The sequence below is a fragment of the Ailuropoda melanoleuca genome, unplaced genomic scaffold (assembly GCF_002007445.2).
Source record: "Ailuropoda melanoleuca isolate Jingjing unplaced genomic scaffold, ASM200744v2 unplaced-scaffold11384, whole genome shotgun sequence".
Classification (NCBI taxonomy): Eukaryota; Metazoa; Chordata; class Mammalia; order Carnivora; family Ursidae; genus Ailuropoda; species Ailuropoda melanoleuca.
This window is the reverse complement of record NW_023179820.1, coordinates 3,635,309-3,655,600: the sequence shown is the minus strand read 5'-3', so window position 1 is coordinate 3,655,600 and position 20,292 is coordinate 3,635,309. Positions and strand designations below refer to the sequence as shown.

The 20,292-nt window shown below is 38.4% G+C and overlaps 1 protein-coding gene and 1 pseudogene across 1 annotated transcript in view; one reads left to right on the top strand and one right to left on the bottom strand.

Annotated features, from left to right (window-relative positions):
* Positions 1–20,292, bottom strand: part of SNTG1 (syntrophin gamma 1) — a 556,874-nt gene that overhangs the window by 94,529 nt on the left and 442,053 nt on the right. The window lies entirely within an intron of this gene.
* Positions 2,861–2,975, top strand: LOC117797721 (annotated as a pseudogene).

The following is a 20,292-nucleotide window of genomic DNA, read 5'->3' as shown; positions in this document are numbered from 1 at the left end:
AGCAACATTTTATTTATTACTTTAAGATTTATTTTAGTTTACATTATTATTTTGCCTTTTTTAAACAGACTTTAATTTTTTAGAGCAGTTTAACATAATTGAGTGGAAGGTAGATCTTTCCCCATAGACCTCCTGCCCCCATGTATACATAGCCTGTGTGTCTCTTCCACTATTATCAACCCCCACCAGAGTGATATACTTGTTACAACTGATGATCTTACATTGATACATAATTAGCACCCAGAGTCCATAGTTTACATTATGGTTCACTCTTGGTGTTGCATATTCTAGAGATTTAACAAATATATAATGACATGTATCCACCATTATAGCAACATACAGAATCATCTCACTGCCTTAAAAATCTTTTGTGCTCTGCTGATTCATCCTTCCCTCCCCAAGCCCTAGAAACCACTGATTTTTTTTTTACTGTCTACATAATTTTACCTTTCCTAGAACGTCATATCTTAATTTTTAATTTTTTTTAAATTTTTTAAAGATTTTATTTATTGAGAAAGATAGTAAGAGATAGAGCACAAGTGGGGGCAGAATGAGAAGCAGGCTCCCTGCTGAGCAGGGAATCCAACATGGACCTTGATCCCAGGAACCTGGGATCATGACTTGAGCCAAAGGCAGCTGCTTAACTGACTGAGCCACCCAGGTGCCACTAGAATGCCATATCTTTAGGATCATATAGTATGTAGCCTTTTTAAATTGATTTCCTTCATTTTTTAATATATATTTATGGTTTCTCCATGCCCTTTCACAGCTTGATAACCCATTTCTTTTTAGTGCTGAGTGATATTCCATTCTTTGGATATACTACAGTTAATTATCCACTCACTTACATATAGCCATCATGGTTGCTTTCAAGTTTTGGCAATTATGAACAAAGATGCTATAAACATCAGTGTGCAAGTTTTTGTCTGGACATAAGTTTTAAACTCATTTTGGTATATACCAAGGAGTGTGATTGTTGAAATGTATGATAAAAGTATACTTAGTTTTGTAAGAAACCACAAAATTATCTTCCAAAGTAGTTATACCATTTTTCATTCTCACCAGCAATGCATGAGAGTTCTTATTTCTCCATATCCTTGCTAGCATTTGGCATTGTCAGTGTACTGGGTTTGGCCATTTTAGTAAGTGTGGAGTGATATATTACAGTTGTTTTGCTTTTTCATTTCCATGATGACATATAATGTGGAGTATCTTTTCATATATTTATTTTCCATCTGTAGATCTTCTTTGGTGAGGCATCTACTAATGTTTTTGACCCATTTTCTTTAAAAGATTTTATTTATGTATTTGGCAGAGATAGAGACAGCCAGCGAGAGAGGGAACACAAGCAGGGGGAGTGGGAGAGGGAGAAGCAGGCTCCCAGTGGAGCAGGGAGCCTAATGCAGGGCTTGATCCCAGGACTCTGGGATCACACCCTAGGCTGAAAGCAGATGTCCAATGACTGAGCGACCCAGGGGCCCTGACCCATTTTTTAAATTGGGCTGTTTGTTTTCTTATTTTGAGTTCAAGAGTTCTTTGAATATTTTGGATAATGGTCCTTGATTGGATATATGTTTTGCATATATTTTCTCCCAATTTGTGGTTTGTCTTATTCTATTGATATTGTCTTTTTACTTTTAATGAATTCCATGCTAGCAATGGTTTCGTTCATAGATCGTGCCTTTGGAGTTACATCTAAAATGTCATCAGCAGAGACGCCTGAGTGGCTCAGTCAGTTAAGCGTCTACCCTCGTCTAGGTCCCTGGTCCCAGGGTCCTGGGATTGAGTCCATATCAAGCTTCCTGCTCTGTGGGGAGCCTGCTTCTCCATCTGCCTCTACCTCTCCTTTCTTATGAATAAATAGATTAAATCTTTTTTTTTTTTAAATGTCATTGACATAGCCAAGGTCATCTAGATTTTCTCCTGTGAGATCTTCTGGTAGTTTTATGGTTTTGGAGTTTACATTCAGGTCTGTAATCCACTTTGAGTTAAATTTTGTGAAGGGTGTAAGGTGTATTCAATATTCTTTCTTTCTTTCTTTCTTTCTTTCTTTCTTTCTTTCTTTCTTTCTTCTTTCTTTCTTCCTTTCCTTCTTTCTTTTTCATATAGATATGCAGTTGTTCTAGCACCATTTATTGAAAAGACTATCCAGGGGTGCCTGGGTGGTGTAGTTGGTTAAGCATCAGATTCTCGGTTTCAGCTCAGGTCATGATCTCAGGATCATGAGATTGAGCCCCATGTCAGGCTCCATGGCACCATGCTCAGTGCAGAATCTGCTTAAAACTGTTTCTTCCTCACCTTCTGCCCCTCACCCTGGGACTGCCCTCTCTCCCTTTCTCTCTTTCAAATAAATAAATAAATCTTAAAAAAAAAAGACTATCCAGAGAGGGTAATAAAAAATTTTATAAATGGATTTACCTCCTGAGATTAGCAATTAGATGAAAGGAAAACATTTTCCAGTTTGACTGAATCTCTGACCATAGTTCATATTCAGGACCTGATAGGAATTATTTTTAGGCCTTCTCCCTTAAATAAATTGAAGATAATGTAGTTGAATGGGTGGATTAATTTATGATGCTATTTAAGTTGCAACCCAATTTTTTGAGGAAATGAAGTCAACTGTCTTTATCTTTCAAACGTTTGCAAAACTAGAAATACAGTCTAGAAGCAGTTCAAAGTTCACTTGTTCCTTTTTTCAATCTCCAAACCTCCTCCCATTTATCTTAAAAGATTTATGACTTGCATTCTTCCCCATGCCTGAAATATAAATGTTAAAGTACAAACTTCAGAGAGGTAATTCTTACCCGTAGAGAAACAAAAGAGAAAAGATCACTTAAACTTAGTTTTAGATTTTATAGCAAAGACTATCCTTTCAGGGTTCATTTCTGTAGTTTGTTACTAGATGTTTATAGCAGCATTATCAACAATAGCCAAGTTATGGAAATAACCCAAACATCCATCGATTGATGAATGGATAAAGAAGATATGGTATATATATTACTCAGCCACCAAAAAGGATGCCATCTTACCATCTGTGGTTGGATGAAGCTAGAGTGTATTGTGCTGAGTGAAATAAGTCAGTCAGAGAAAGACAAATACCATATGATTTCACTCATATGAAGAATTTAAGAAACAAAACAGATGAACATGGTGGGAGGGGAAAAAGAGAGGGAAGCACACCATAAGCACACCATAATTGTTTGTTAGTTAAGTTTCCTAAGGGTTAAGAATTCTCATCAATACATGTGACTCAAGCTACTAGAAATAACAAGGGAAGCATCTCTATAGCAGGAAAAGTAGGATGTGTGCTTTTGGTAAAAGAAAGTATGAGGGATGGAAATACTTTCTGGTTGAAGGAAAAGAAAGTAATTTTGTGCTAAATCGAGGCTGGTTATTTAAAGAGAGGAAAAGTAGGATAAAATAAGAATGTAAAAAAAGAAAGTTGTAGAGTGTTTGTGGAAAAGGAATCTTTAAAGAAGAATTTTGATGTGTGTTCTGGCTGGCTAAAATTAAAATGAATTTTAAAATGAGTTTTAATATCAAAAGTAAACTGGTGCCAATTATCCCCAAGATGGCAGCAGAGTAAGAGGACCCTAGGCTTGTCTCGTCCCATGAACACAACTAGGTAACTATCAAATCATCCTAAATACCCCAGAAATCAGCCTGAAGACTGACAGAACAAACTCCACAACTAAAGGGAAAGAAGTGGCCACATCAAAGAAGGTAGGTAGTGCAGATATGTGATTTAGGGGAGAAACAGATTGCTGCTGCTGCAGAGGGAAGAGAGCCATGGTCTCAGGGAAGGGCAGAAGAGAGAGGAACACACAGGGGATGCACAAGGAGAATGTTTCCCAAAGCCATTGGTTCAGAAAACAAAAGGGGCTGAATTTCATGAGTTCTTGCAAGCAGTGTGACTTAAAGCCTATAATCTTAAAGCTCAATGGGTTTGGCTGTGATACAGCCCTGAGAGCATTCGCTACTCCTGGAGAGAAGGCAGACAAACAACCTAGGGACAAGACAGCATGAAAATAGTGATGTGAAGAATGCCTGGGACACAAAGTGGGGAGATTATTCACTTTTCTGGACATCATTCCTGGGAGGCAACATTCTCAAATACACCCCTCTGGGAAAAGGAGAGCTGGCCAGTGCTATTTCCCTACCCATCCCCCAGCATAAACACAGAGCCACCAGCAAGAGGCAGCACAGTTACAAGTCTGCTTAACTTGCTTACACCAAGCCCCACTCCCTATGCTCTGGTGGGACTGCCCTTCTAAGTCAAGCTTGCTTCAGCCCCAGCAGAGCGGGCCCCTCACCCAGAAGACCAGAACAAGCCCCTGCCCCCACCACATCTCCCAACCAGAGACTTCTGGCAGGGCCTCAGTTCTCATGGATGTGGTGTCGGGTCTCATTTCACAGGCAGACCACAACACACCTACTTAAAATTCATACATTTAGGCCAGGAACCAAATTCTGTGCACAGCAGGCAAGGAGAGCCTCTGCAGAGGACTGGCCTGAAGGATAGAGCAGCCAAAACACAACATCAGAGTGCATGCACCACACACCGGGTACATTCACTGAAGTGCCAGGCCCTGAGCACCATATGAACTCTTCTTCATAAGGCCATTACTTTCAGGAGCAGGACATATAACTTATTTTTCAAACACAGAGAAGAAGGCAGAGACGTAGATAAAATGACAAGATGGAAGATTTATCCCAGATGAAACAACAAGATAAGGTCATAGCCAGAGATCTAACTGGAATAGATGTAAGTAACATGCCTGATGGAGAATTTAAAGCAACAATCATAAGGATACTCACTGGGCTTGAGAAAAGAATAGAAGACATCAGGGAGACCCTACCACAGAGATAAAAGAGTTAAAAAAGAATCAATCAGAGATGAAGAATGAAATAAATGAGATCGGAACTGGGCTTGATGCAATAAACAGCAAGCTGGAAAAAGCAGAGGAATGAATTAGTGACCTAGAAGACAAAGTAATGGAAAATAATGAAGCTGAATGAGAGAACAATTATGCAACACAGGAATAGACTGAGGGAACTCAGTGACTCCATCAAACATAATAACATTCATATTATAGGAGTCCCAGAAAAAGGGGGAAAGGGGGGGCAGAAAAAATAATTTAAAGAAATAACAGCAGAAAATGTCCCTAATCTGGGGAAGGAAATAGAAATGCACACAGAGATCCAGGAGGCACACAGAGCTCCCATGGAGGAGAAGAAAAAGCAGGCCAATAGCAAGACATATTGTAATTAAATTGGCAAAATAAAGTAATAAGAAAAAATCTTAAAAGCAGCAAGACAAAGAAGTCCTTAACTTACAAGGGAAAATCCATCAAACAAAGACTAAAGGAATTTATGACCACTAAACCACCCTGCAAGAAATATTAAAGGGGACTCTTTGAGTGGAAAGGAGAGACCAACAGTGACAAAGACAAGAAAAGATCAGAGAAATCTCCAGAAACAATGACAAAACAAGTAACAAAATGGCAATAAATACATATCTATCAATAGTAACTTTGAATGTAAGTCGACTAAATGCTCCAATCAAAAGACGTAGGGTGTCAGAATGGATAAAAAAAACAAGACCATCTATATGCTTCCTACAAGAAACTCATTTCAGACCTAAAGACCCTGCAGATTGAAAGTGAGGGGGCAGAGAAACATTATCACACAAATGGATGTCAAAAGAAAGTCCAAGTATATCAGAAAACTAGACTTTTTTGTTCTTGTATTATTTTTATCCTGCTTTGGTATCAGGGTAGTACTGGCCTCAAGGACTGATTTTGATGAGATGCAGGTGAATATACATGAGGTTCAGTGGGGTGGGGTCCAGAGCTGACGACTGAGAAAGAATTCGAGGCGTCTTTGGTGCAAAATGGTGCTTTATTAAAGCATGGGGACAGGACCCATGGGCAGAAAGAGCTGCTGCCCTGGGGTTGTAAGGAATGGCCTATTTTATACCCTTAAGTGGGGAGGGGGCTAGGGATAGGGTAAGTCTCTAAGGAATTTTGGAAGCAAGGTCTCCAGGACCTTGAGGGGGCTAGCTGTTGTTGGGAAAAGGTCATTTATTACTGTCTAATAAAACCTTAGTCATGAGACCCTTCAGATGTATATCAGTGGGCCATATGCTTGGGGGATGATTGCCAATACGTATCTTGGGGAGTTAAAGATAAAGGAAGTTTCCAAAGCAATTTTTATACATTAAAGTAGACTTACAGGATCTTGGTGGAGGGGAGGGGGTCAGGCTAGGACTGCCTTTTGCCCTTAGCAAAGTATTAACATCAGGCAGCTGAGTTCCTACAGGAATGTCACCATGCCTGTTTCAAGGACTTGTCAATGGGCTATAGGTAGTAAGGACTATTTCTTTGTCCTTTAGGGCAGCCAGGAGTGTCTGAGGAATGTTGCATACATCCCATGGGGGGGGGTTGCAGAGTGTCAGCTTCTGCTTTGTCTTCAGCTTGCCTTCCATTCCCTCATCACTGGGATTGAGCCCTGCATCAGGCTTTCTGCTCAGTGGGGAGTCTGCCCCTCCCTCTGCCTCTCCCCCTGACTTGTGCTCTTTCTCTCTCTCTCTCTCACTCTCTCTCTCTCTCTCTCAAATAAATAAATAGATAAATAAATAAATAAAATCTTAAAAAAAATAAAAAAGAAAGAAAAGGAACAGAATGCTCTTGAATCTTCTTGCAAGAGGCTATACCAGGTCCTCTTCATTACCCAGTTGATAGTCAAACTTCAGGTACTTAAATCTTGTATATGCATCTCACAGCTAAAGAAGTTTCCATCTGACATCTGGTCCTATACAAACATTGAATCAAATTGACTAGGAAGAAAAGTAGATGATATTGAGGTAGATGGCTTCCTCTAAGCATCAGATCAAAACTTCGTACTTTAACTGAACTTGAAACTTTTTTTGTTCCTTGTTTTTCTTTCCTATTTTTTTTTAAGATTTTATTTGTTTGTTTGACAGAGAGAGACAGCCAGCTAGAAAGGGAACAAAAGCAGGGGGAATGGGAGAGGAAGAAGCAGGCTTCCCAGTGGAGCAGGGAGCCCGATGGGGGGCTTGATCCCAGGACTCTGGGATCACGGCCTGAGCCGAAGACAGATGCTTAATGACTGAGTCACCCAGGCACCCCCTCTTTTTCTTTCCTTTACTCTGGCATTGATCTGGAAAGATAATGCCCTCATCTGTTTCTCCCAGACCATTACTAAGGCAGGTAACCTTTGCCTTTCAGACTGCTAGATTTGTCATCAAAAACTGCCATCTGTCTATTAACAGTGCCACCTTAGCAGGAATGATTGGTAACCTGACAGGATGTATCTTTGTCTGTGGTGGTTACCGATATGGGAAACAAAGGCAGAAAAGAAATTATAAAATTTCCTTACTACCTACGGCCCCCATTGACCTGTCCTTGAAATGGGTAGAGTGACATTTCTCTAGGGACACAACTGCCTTGATGTTAATACTTTGCTAAGGGCAAAAGCGCCCTTAGCCTGACTCCCCAGGATCTTGTAAGTCTACTTTAACATATAAAAATTGTTTTAGAAATTTTGTTTATCTCTAAATCCCCAAGATACATGTTGGCAATCATCCCCCAAGCATATGGCCCACTGATATATATCTGAAGGGTCTCATGATTAAGGTTTTATTAGACAGTAATAAACCTTTTCCCAACAATAGCTAGCCCCCTCAAGGTCCTGGAAACCTTGCTTCCAAAATTCCTTAGAGACTTAAACTATCCCTAACCCCCTCCTAACTTGAAAGTATATAATAGGCCACTTCTCATGACCCCAGTGCAGTTCTTTCTGCCTACAGGTCCCATCCCTGTGCTTTAATAAAACCACCTGTTTGCACCAAAGACATCTCAAGAATTCTGTTTTGGTCATTGGCCCTAATGTCTTACCACAGTTACCATTGTCCTTGAAACTGTAAATGCCTGGATAGCTGGTGCATAGCCAGGCAATGCCTCTTAGTTATCTGTGACCTTAACTTTCCACCAACAAAGGTACTTCATTGATTCACTCCCCCGGATTTAGATCACTAAATTAGAAAGGAATTACCAAGAGGAATTGCCAGATTTAGGATTCATTTCCTTTGAGACCACACTTCCCTGATTAGGAGTAAATGTAATTGAGAATATAATCAGAAATCTCTCCTTAATTCTTAAAGATATTACAGAATCTTCTAAGAAAATAGCTGCCCCACAAAGATCCTTAGCCTCTCTGTCCAAAGTTTTTTTTGTTTTTTTTTTTTTATAATTAGATAATCTTTTATTATCTTTTAGGTAAGCAATAAGCTGTCTATGCTGTGGCCAACACCACTTGCTGCAGCTGAATTAACATTTCTGAAGAGGTTGAAACTCAGTTACATAACACTGAGCAAGCCACTTGGCTTCAAAAGGAATGTGACCTTTAACCAGTCAACCTGGAATTTCCAAGTCAGTGCTAGAAGACTTAGTGGCAGAAGTGGGACCAAAAGAGACTTCAACGGCTTTGGGGATAATGAGAAATATAGTCATGGTAACCATGAACCACTTTTTGAGTTAACCGTCTTTCTTACCCATTCTGAGGGATGTGAAAATGATGAATGAAACAGAATAATATTAACACAGTGCTTTGAGATGATCTCCAATGCTTATAACCTCGACAAGATATGAACTTAAGAAGGGGAAATGCATGAGATCCTCTCCTTCTATCTCTCCTGTTACACAAATGTGTGGCTCTATGGTTTCTGGTCAGTACTTATTCTTTCCTCCTTTCTCCAACATGGGACATGACTCCTGGGAAAGGTTCTTCCCAGTACTGAGGGACAGATATAGACAGAAATATTTCAACCAAAAGGGACAACTGGATGCTTGACCAATGATGCCTTCAGAGAAATATCTGGATCAAAAGGAGGACATATAAAAATGAATAAAGAAAACCTCATTTAAAATGGAGTTGGGAAGCCATGAAAGGAGAGCTCTCATACACATACCACTCATCTCAATCTATATCACCAGTAGGAAAAAGGAAGATTGCCACGTCTCAGTAACAGCCACAACCTCAAACTTTCACTCTCCTCCAAGTGACCTTGTTTAACACAACCCTCCCCACTTTCCTCCTGGCACCTAATAAAAGCTATCCTCTTCTCTGTCTCTTAGGGTTTGCCTATGATTTGCCATAGTTTGCTTGTCCCAAATTGCAATTCCCCTGCTATTCTTGAATAAACTCATGTTTATTTAATTAAATTGCCTTTTGTATGATTTAAGGTTAACAATATGTATTCCCAGTTTTTGGGGAGCAGAAAGGGAAAGGAAGGTATTTAATAAGATATAATATAGTAGGTAACAACATACTCATAATGAATAATAAAGGGACAAATGGTATGTTCTTACAGCAAAATAATCATGTCACACTAAGTCTTTTATATTTATTAACATAGGTCCCCAAATTTGTCTCCAACTTTTTCTCAGCCAAAGTGAAGATTGACAGTATACTCATCTGATCTCCCTGTGATAGAGTGGTCCTTCGTCCATCATCATCAGTATCATCTGGGAACTTGCTAGAAATGCAAATTCTCATGTCCTATCCAAGATCTCCTGAATTAGAAATCTTAGGGTTGGGGTACAGCATTCTGTGTGTTAACAAACTCTTTATCTGATGTGAAAGCCACCTCAATTTTGGACAAATTTATCCCTAAATCAGAGAGTAGACCCAACAGCTAGTAAGTCTGTGTGTTATTGAGAACAGGGCTTATTACTTATGACAGAAGAAAACATTATGAAAGTATTCTAGTACTTGAAAGAGAAAAGAAAATTATGGGTTCTTGATTAACAGGTATTTCCATATAGAACAATGGTAAACAAGCTTGTTTAAGACCAATTCTACTTCCCGGGACCACTGGAATAAAACAAGCAAAAATTTTTAAAAGGAGGATAAAAGCATTTTAGAAGGTATTGCCATGTTTCCATGGCACAAAGACCTAAGCAGCCCAGCTTTAAGTGAAAAGGACAACTCAGGGATGTGAGTCAACTTCAATGCCTCTTTCCCCTGGCCTTTGTCTATTGTAAACCAACTGCTGAGGGGCTAAAATAGTAGGTTTCAGCAGATTCGAAGGTTTAAGTAGCACATGTTGGATTTCAGCCTTCCAAGAAAAGAAGTCAGCAGAATACAACAATATAGGAGTAAAAATAAGTAATAGGCCTAGCCTCATAAAGACTGGAGCCTAGTTCATAAACACTCAATCCTGATTGAGATAAGATAAACTATAACTTTTGATTTTATTTTGCCAGAAATAAAACTAAATCCTCTCTGGAGGAAGATAGCCTTACTCAGAGCCTCAAATTATGTCTATTATGTTTATATGCAATGTCTATTTTTGAACCAATATTTAGAAGCCATAAAAGGAGGCAAAAATAAATACAGCTTAGAAAACCAGGAGATAAGATAGGCAATAGGGGAAATGCACATAAGAGATACAGATTTTGGAGGTATCAGACGCATAACTTAAAATTATTATGCTCAATATATTTGAAATTAAATGATTAGTTCAACAATTATAGGAGGTCACTGGAAATTACAAAATAATAGAACAGGTACCTGCAAATGAAAATAGAATAACTGCAATTCAGTATATGGATTTGCTAGAAGTTTATATACAGCTGAATAGAGAAGCATAGAATTCAGTGAGTTTAACAGTCACTGATTCAAAATCAACGTAACAATCGTGTTCCTACACCAAAAAGACCATTTTTCTAGCCTTGATGTGTGTGTGCCTGCACACATGTGCACATACACACATGTGCACACAGCTTAGTGGTAGAAGTTTGCATGTTACAACTAAAAACATCTGGGAGTAACAGATGTTTTTCAAAGCCATAGCAATCAAGAATGCCTACAAAGGCAAGAGAATAAGAATTTAATAATTATTTACCAAGGAATCCCAATGTGGTGGTACCCCCATCTCAGAGCACTTCTTACCTTGCAAAACTTTAGAATTAATCTCATGTTCCTGAATTAAGGGAGAGGAGATGCATATCTCCCAAATAGAATCATCTTTATATTCCACCCAGCCTCTATGCATTCAGACAACAATATCAACAGCACCTACCAAATCCATACGTCTGCTTTTAATTACGTTTCCAGGAGATTTCTGAAGAAAGCAAAAAAACAAAAAACAAAACAAAACACCTACACTGACCATACCATGCACTACTGCAACCACTTTGTACCTCAAAATATCCACTCCTGTTACTTCTAGGAGAAATTTTTTTTTCTGTGGAGCCATGGGGTTGCACCACCATGGACTGGCTCACCCACCTTCTAATATGAACACATCCTTTATATACTTCAAATTCAGTAGACATCACTCCTAGGAGTTCAAACCACTCAGCTCAAGTGACAAACTAGACTGTTTCATCGCAGCTTTTGATGTATTTGGCATCAAGTTCCCCCTCCCTCTCATATCAGGAGGCAGCTTGCTTCCAGGTCCCCAGGTTAGCAGTCAAAGCTACTCCTTCTGTCCCTTTTAGGAAATCATCTCTCTGTCCAACCCCATTGTAAAGTCAATTACTTACTGTTGGCTAAATATTTCACCAGGTGGTTTATTTTTGTGGGGTACAAGATCCAAGAGAAATCTTAATATAATTGAATCTCAAGGAGAGCTTTAAATGAAAAAGAAGTTACAAAATGAACTAAATGTGCCCGGAGTGCTCTGGTATAAGCAGAAAGAAATAATCTTCACTTTTGGTAGAAGGGCACATGGTTGATTGTGAGTTTACAAATGAACCTATCGTTATTTTTATATCAGCTGTAAAAAATCATCTCCTTTCCCTTTTGCCAGCTGCTTCCCTGAAAACCACTGCTGAGCCAGCAATTACTGTAGCAGCACAAAGCCCCTCAAATGGGGGACCATGGCAATTACACTGATTTGTCACTGCAAAGGGTTGGCTACAAAGGCTCCTTTCAAGACATTGAAATTAAGCAGCTTGGAACTGTGCCAGGGTATTTTGGAGAGTAGCAATCAGGAAAGAAAAAAGAGACACACTTGTCAGCACAAGAAAGCAGGTAGACCTGCATCAGACACTGAGTATGTTAATAAGAAATAGGATGGCTATTTTCTGGCAACAGGTCAGTGTTATCTGAAATACATTGTTGATCTTAGGCTGACTTTGCCCTGACAATCAAAATAATTCTAGGCCATCCTGATTTACAATTAAAAAGTAAAACTCAAGATTTGTTTTGTTCTGGTTTGTGTTTTGGCTAGGAGATACATCAGATCTAATACATCCAAGATTTCAGGCAACATTATCAGATTGGTAACTTGAACATTTTCTCCAACACACTCACAAAATAGAGTAATTCAGTCAAGTCTCTGTTATAAGCATTGGAGATACAGCAGTGAACTAAATACACACTGCAATACTGTAACTTAGATTCCCCTTTGGAAGACTGAAAATGAAAGGATAAAAAAAATACATATTATGTCAAGAAGTAAGAGGTCCTAAGGGAAACAAGGTAAATAAAGGAAGGGAAAATGGGAAGAAGTGGAAAGGGGCTGAGATATCTGATGAGATTGCCATAAGTTCTCACAGGGATGCATCTGAGTATAGGCTTAAAGGAACTGAGAGAGTTCCCCAAATGGGGGAAGACCATTAGGGCAGAGAAGCCAACAAAGGCAGAGGCTGGAATGCAAGACTTGCCTTGGGGGTTTGCGAGGCCTTGGCAGCCAGAGACATAAAATGGAAGGTGACCTCAGGTATACATACCCTTAGGACCACTATGAGGCCTCTAGCTTCTGCTCTGAGTGAGATGGTAAGTCGCTGGAGGGTCTGAGGAGAGGAAAGACAGAATCTGAGTTGTATCTGAACAGTACCACTTGACAGAAAGGGAAGGGATATAGGAGGCACAAAGGCAGGAAGGATGCTATAGCAGTGATCCTGAGAAAGAGAAAAGAAGCTGCAAAAGACTGACAGCAAAGGAGGTTTTAGGAGATTTTGGACTCTGGATATATTTTGAAAGTCGAATTTCATCTTATAGTGTGAAAGAAAAAATGAAGTTAAGGACGATACAGCTTTTTGACCTTTATGAACAGAAAAATGGTCATGCACATTGTGAGATGGGAAATCTTTTGAAAATCAGCTTTGGAGGGAAAATCAGGAGCTCGGTTTTAGACATTTTAAGACTGTGATAATTTTAGACATAAAGTGGGCATATCAAGAGACAAATTGTATAAACCATTGTGGAGTTCAAAAGAGTGGTCAAGTCTTAAAATCTTGATTCATTAGCTTAAGACTGTTATTTAACAGCTTGAAGCTGGATAGATGTGTACAGAAGAGACCCAAAATAAGGTTCTGAAACAGCAGATGTTTTGGGGTGTCAGAGAAGAGAAGAAAACAACAAAGATATAGGAGAAAACTCATGCAATTTTGACGTAATGAGAGACAAGTGAAAAGCGGGTGAACAGCAGCATCAAATCCCTCTGTTGACTCAAATGCCATGAGGACTGAATTGATTATTGATCTAGCAAAACAGCACTCCTTTGTGACCTTGGGACAAATTGCAGTTGGGTTAGACCCAAGAGAAAATGGGTGAGACTAATAGGAACAGTGAATATAGCCTCTCTTTCAAGGAGGTTTGCTCTCAAGGAGAGCAAAGAACAGAGTGGTTCTGAGAAACCCTGGGTGGAGAGGGAAAGGTGGATGACAATGGCTCATGGAGAGTGGAGAGGCTGTGCAGTAATGGAGGGGGCACGAGGAGCGTGGGGAGAGCTTGGAGCTCAGATTCCTTTAGAGCAAACGCAGATGCAGAGATGCAGAGAGTGGGCAGATGTGTGCAGTTCTCCAATGATTGCTTCAATTTTCTCAGTGAAGCAGGAAGCAAAATTGTCTTTTGATTCTGAGGATAAGGCCAGTGGTTTGGAGGTTTAAAGAGACAGCAGAGATTCCTATAAAAGAGGGATTAACAGGACTGGAGAAGGTAGAATAACTGCTATGCTGCCTTAGGGGCCTGCTTGGGGTCAGTGATCAGGAATTTAATGTGAGACTTCACCATGGCTGTTTGATTTTCTTTAGTTATATTTAGCTAAATGAGAACAATCAGAGAGTAAAGGGAGAGTTGGATTTATTCAGAATGATTTTTCCCCAAGAGAGAATAAGGAAGCAAGTGAGCTGAAGATATATATGAAGGAATGACAATACTAAATGGTCATGATATTTCCCTTGTGTAAAGGGCATAAAACACAAGGATGGGATCAAACAGTCTAAGACTCCATTAGTGTCGGGGCGCCTGGGTGGCACGGCGGTTAAGCGTCTGCCTTCGGCTCAGGGCGTGATCCCGGCATTAGGGGATCGAGCCCCACATCAGGCTCCTCTGCTATGAGCCTGCTTCTTCCTCTCCCACTCTGCCTGCTTGTGTTCCCTCTCTCTGGCTGTCTCTATCTCTGTCAAATAAATAAATAAATAAAATCTTTAAAAAAAAAAGACTCCATTAGTGTCAAGTATTGAGGAGTTTGGGGCACCTAAAGGGCTGAGGTGGAAGGGTGGAAGGTATCACTCTAGAGCAGACTGTTTGGAATTTATCATCACACTGTAAGTACTCATAATGACAAGGTGCAGGCAACAACCAAGGCGATGCATAGTTTTGAGAAAGTGTGAACATCAAGGCAATTGCGTAAGAGCAGGCCAAGTAACGGAAAGGCCAGGACACTTTCCTATATCTTTCTTCATATGGCAAGAAGTATTGAGGGAACAATTGTGGAGATGTAATGATCCAGGGACTAATATTATGACCTAGCAGGGCAAGTATCTGGGATAGTGGATGGCGATAGTGCATGGTGGAAAGAGCATGTTTATGTGAAAGAAATACAGACAGAGACAGAGATGGAGAAAAAATTAGAGGACAGTGCAGTGGGAGCGAGCAGATTGCCTTGCCTTTCCAAGTTTAGTAAGATGAAGGGTTAGGGAAAGAAGCAAGTATCTGGGATAGTGGATGGCGATAGTGCATGGTGGAAAGAGCATGTTTATGTGAAAGAAATACAGACAGAGACAGAGATGGAGAAAAAATTAGAGGACAGTGCAGTGGGAGCGAGCAGATTGCCTTGCCTTTCCAAGTTTAGTAAGATGAAGGGTTAGGGAAAGAAGCCAGATTCCATTTGAGAACTACAGGATCAAACAATTTTCCGCAGGAGAGCCAGGTTTCAATTAGCACAGGAAGGTGAGAAAGTGTAGATTAAAAAACTAAAGGAAAAGAAGATTTACAGAGGAGTACCTTAAATTGTTTATATAAATCCCTTCACCTCTGTTCAGAGTAAGAGAGTAGGAAGGGAAGAAAAACCTGGAGTATAAACAGACAAAGCAAGAAAATCCATTCCTCTTGACAGGTAAATGCAGGATACATAACAAAGGAAGTCAAACTTCTTTATTCCTCTACCTCTACATATATTTGCTCATACAGCTAAGGTTTTAATAAGCCAATTTGATTAATACATATTAAGTTTTCAATATTTGCTTTTGTATTGCTAAATCAACTTTTCAGGCAATTTGCTAAATTCATTTTTGATAGTGAGATTAAAGTGTTCTCAAACCGCAATTACAGTAATCCCAAAATTTCATGACCACAGAAGACCTTGCAACCGCTGAAACATGAGGACACAACACAACTGGTCATGGAAATGTAAAATCCAGTGGTGTCTGGGTGTCTCCGTAGCTTCTTCCAATTCTTGGTTTCATCTCAGGTCCTGATCTCATGGGTGGTAAGATTGAGCCTCATCTTGGGCTCCCTGCTCAGTGGGAGTCTGCTTGAAGACTCTCTCCCTCTATCCCTTCCCCCACTCACTCTCTCTAAAATAAATAAATAAATCTTAAAAAACGAAAAGAAAAAGTAAAATTGAGTAAGTCACATAATTTAATAAACAATGCTTATAGGTGGGAAAGCTTCTGTTGATAAATACCATGGAGAAAGGAAACTCTCATTTGAATGGTTTGTTGAAAAGATCAAAAGTCTTCTATCACCATACACAAATAGGTAAGATTTGTTAATAGTTACAGGTTTTAGTTTATAAATATTCATGCCTGGGCTGGGGGTTTAATTGACACACTACTTGAATATATCTTTAAAGATACATTACTATAACAGAAGTGAAGCTGAATTTTTTGCTGCCAATAGTATGTATATCTCTGCAAATAGCACATTGTAAGCATGATTATAGAGGATTCTGTTGGGATCAGCAGTATATGTCTTAGTACCGTAAGAAAATGTATACTATTTGAAATTAAGATAGAAGAGCAATAAAATCAAATCACACATTTAATTTCATTGCTATGCTGGCATTACAATTTTTTTCTCCTACATAATTTCAGAGAAGAAAAAGGCAATAAGTTCCACATATAAAAGAAGCATATGAAGGAAATCGAATTACTAAAAATTTAGAGAGCTCAGTGAGGCATTGGCCATAATTTCCCATTCTGATAAAGGCCAGTGACTAAAGGGATGCTGTGAAAATAAATAAACCATTGAAATAAGGTGATAGTTTTATTTCTGAAAAGCATTTCTGTCACTAACAGATTTTTCTGTAACAGAATAATTAGCTTCTCTTTTTATAGAACTTTAAAGTTGCATTTCCACTTAGTGTATTTTTAGTTTCTACTTTTGCATAAATAATACATTCTCCTTAATATGTAGGCTGTAGTTAAGTTCTTACACAATTGAAATGGTATTAAACAGACTCCAACAATTGAATAGTTAAAAACGAAGAATAGCACTGAATATTTTTCAGCTTTTTGAGTATAGCAATGATCTTTTTTGCTAATTTCAGTTAATTAAATCAATCACGAATCTCAAACCAGACAGAGGGACTCTACACTATAGTAAACATTTATGACTTTGTAGACCTCTGATTATTTTGTTGGTGCAGGAAAACTGTTACTGTTATAGCATACTCTATTCTAAATTCCAATTTTAACCATCAAACAAATTCTACATGAAGTGAAATAGTGTCTAAAATAGAAAACTTGACAGGGTTTTTCTCAGAAAGTATGGCTCCTACACTATGGTTATTTCCTCTTCTGGAGTAGAGAAGGGTAGTCATAAAATCTCAAGAAGATTCTCAGGAATAATTGAAGACCTCAAGAGTAACTGCTTTTCTTCCTCATCTGAATATCTCAGAACTCCACAAGGCATTTTCTACTCAGACCCCTGAGGAGAGATGCTATCCTGCCCCACCTACTTCCATTGGACTATTCAATGTTCTGTAAAAAAAAAAATTCTTGGAAACATGAGGACACTTTCTTTTTCACTCAAAAAGCATAGCAGAAGGCAGATGAGGAAAATCATTATTGTCATATGAATCTTTGAATCTACTGTAACTTATGAACAATTACAGATTTGGTTCTTTATAGTGGCACCTCACTTCTAGATACCAAATCTGCATTCATTTCCTGTTGCAGCCATTAAAATTACCACAGACAGAGGGCTTAAAATAGCACAAATTATTATATTACAGTTCTGTTGGTCAAAAGTCTGAAACATGTCTTATAGGGCTAAAATCAAGATGCCAGTAGGATGTACTCTTTTCTGGAGGCCTTAGAGAAGAATCTATTTCCTTGCCTTTTCCAGTTTATAGAGGCTACTTATATTCTGTATCATATTACCCCCTTTCTCCATCTTCAAAGCCTGCAGCAAAGTACCTCTGTCCTTCTTCCATTGTCACATTATCACTTTAATATCTCTTTGTCTCATTCATTTATATGAGCCTAAAAAGGTTCTCAGCTTTTAAGACTCATGATTTGATTGGACACCCCTAGATAATACAAGATAATGTCTCCATCTCAATGTGCTCAACCAAAAGCATACCTGAAAAATCTTATTTTCCATATAAGGTAATACATTCAGAGATGCCAGAGATTAGGACATGGACACCTCTCTGGTGGCCATTATTCTGTCTATCATATTATTGGTAACATATTTTTGGAAAGTAACCCAGAATCAATGTGTTGAGAAAATGTGCTCAAGCAACTAATCCTTAATATATTTGTACAGATTAAAAGAAATATTTCACAAAGGATTATACTACTTGATTTTTAATTAACTCTTGCACCATAAAATATTTTAATTAGACAACAAAATAATATCTAGATAGATACATTTGAATAAATTATTTGAAAAACTACACCAAATCACTGTTGATATAACTCATTTAAGTAAATTAGCAAACAACTCAAATTAATTCTGGGATTTTTTGTTACCTATCTTCCCTATGTCAAAAACATAAGGTATCCGATTTTGTGTCTTAGATCAAAAATAAAATAAAAGCCAGTCAGCAACTAAAGATTATGCTACATACTGTAGTGAAAATATTTATGAAATATGTATCCTAAGACTATTTCTAAAATTCACTTGCTCTATGACCCTGGGTAAGTCACTTAACCAAAGCTATATCTTAAGCTTCTTGAGATAACTTATTCACAATGGACCAACAAAACCTTAAAAATAAAAAGTTACAGAGATAACAGAAAGAACATGTTCAATTGTACTAACCTTTGGGGGCTTTCTCTCTGTAAAATGAGAAAATCAAACTCAAGATTTCCTAAAGCTAAATCTAAATTAAAGATTTCACAATTTTAGTGAACATGATCGTATAACAAGAAACATCTTATTAACCATAAGACACTTGCACCCAAATAAGCAAGGATCAAATGCTAAGGTTTAAAGATAATTTTAGTAAATAAAATTGAAAAATACAGTGAAGTATCCAGAAGGCTGCATTCTCTAGGCTTCTTTGCAGGTGGGTATGACCATGTGACTAGAACTCACAAAGTAGTATGAGCGGAGATGACATGAGCCACTTTCAGGCAGCTTCTCTACACTATTCACTATTTGGAAGAGCATAGAATAAAGAAAAGCAACTGGATGCATTTTGATACCAAGACCCTAATAGATGGTGGAACTGCAAGATAAATTTCAAAATCATAGTGTAGAGGGAAGTTGCCTGCCTGTTTCAAACACCCATGTTAAACTGTTTGGTGAGTAAAATTATTAAAGTCACACATTATGAGACCCTCACATGTTATGAGCTGCTTTGTTTTGGAGCTCATTTACTGAACTAATATAACAATTAGAGGATTAGTATGGTTATCATTAGTTTTTTTTCCCCAAAAAACAGAAGCATTATTATAATTATTTAAAAATGCTTTTATAATATAATGACATGCTGGTCTATCTCAGGAGCCAAGAAGTGATATCTCTTTAAGGGTTAATGTCTCACTTATACAACTAGAAGCTGATGAATTTACAACAATTCTTCCTTTCTTAATTGTCATCAAATCCTTACTGGGTGCCTAAACTTGTCAGGCACTATACAGGACATGGGAATTGAAGAGATTAACTCATGCAACAAGTACTAATGGAGTTTCTAGATTATCATGAGACATTATTCTAGGTGATCATGAGAAACTTTTAACAGAATACTTAATAATTGTTTAGAAATTCTGGAGGTCTAATAAGTCCCTTAGGGAGAATAAAAAGCATAAAAAAATTTAAAAATAAATAAATAAATAAGAATGGTACCATTATGCCCAATGGCCCTTGCATAATCCCCGTTCCTTGAGCATGGGTAGGAGCCTATGAATATGGTAGATGTCACTCCATTGATTATATAATATTATATGGTAAAGGTGAAGAGGTATTGCATATGTAATTAAAGTCTCTAATAACTTGGCTTTAATTTAATCAAAAGGAAAACTATCTTGGTGGAGCTTATTAAGTAAGCCATTTAAGGGAATTTGGAAACAGCAGGGACACATGACTGTTCTTGAAGAAGCAAACTTCATTGTTGTGGAGAAGGCCATGTGTTAGGAAATGGCAGGCAGCGCCTGGTAGCTGGGACTCTGAGTCTCACAATCTGTACTGAACCTTTGACGAGGACTCCAAGCCTCATGTAAGATAATAACCTAGGCTAAAACCTTGACTGCTGCCCTGTAAGATCCAGAGAAGATGACCCACCTAACCCAACTTGGACTCTTGACCAACAGCAACTTTGGAAGAGTAACTGTGTTGTTTAAAGTCACTACATTTTTGGTCATTTGTTATACCACAGTAGAAAATTAATACAGGTTTGGGACCAGAAGTAGAGTACTGCTTTAATAAATTCCTAAAAGGAGGGAGCAGCTTTGTAATTGGGAAGGGAGTGGACATAGGCTGGAAAAGTTTTGGGGTACATGATAGAGCAAGCTTAAATCACATTGCAAAAAGACAATTAACTTGAACTATTAGAGAGAATGTAGAGTTTAGGAATGCTAC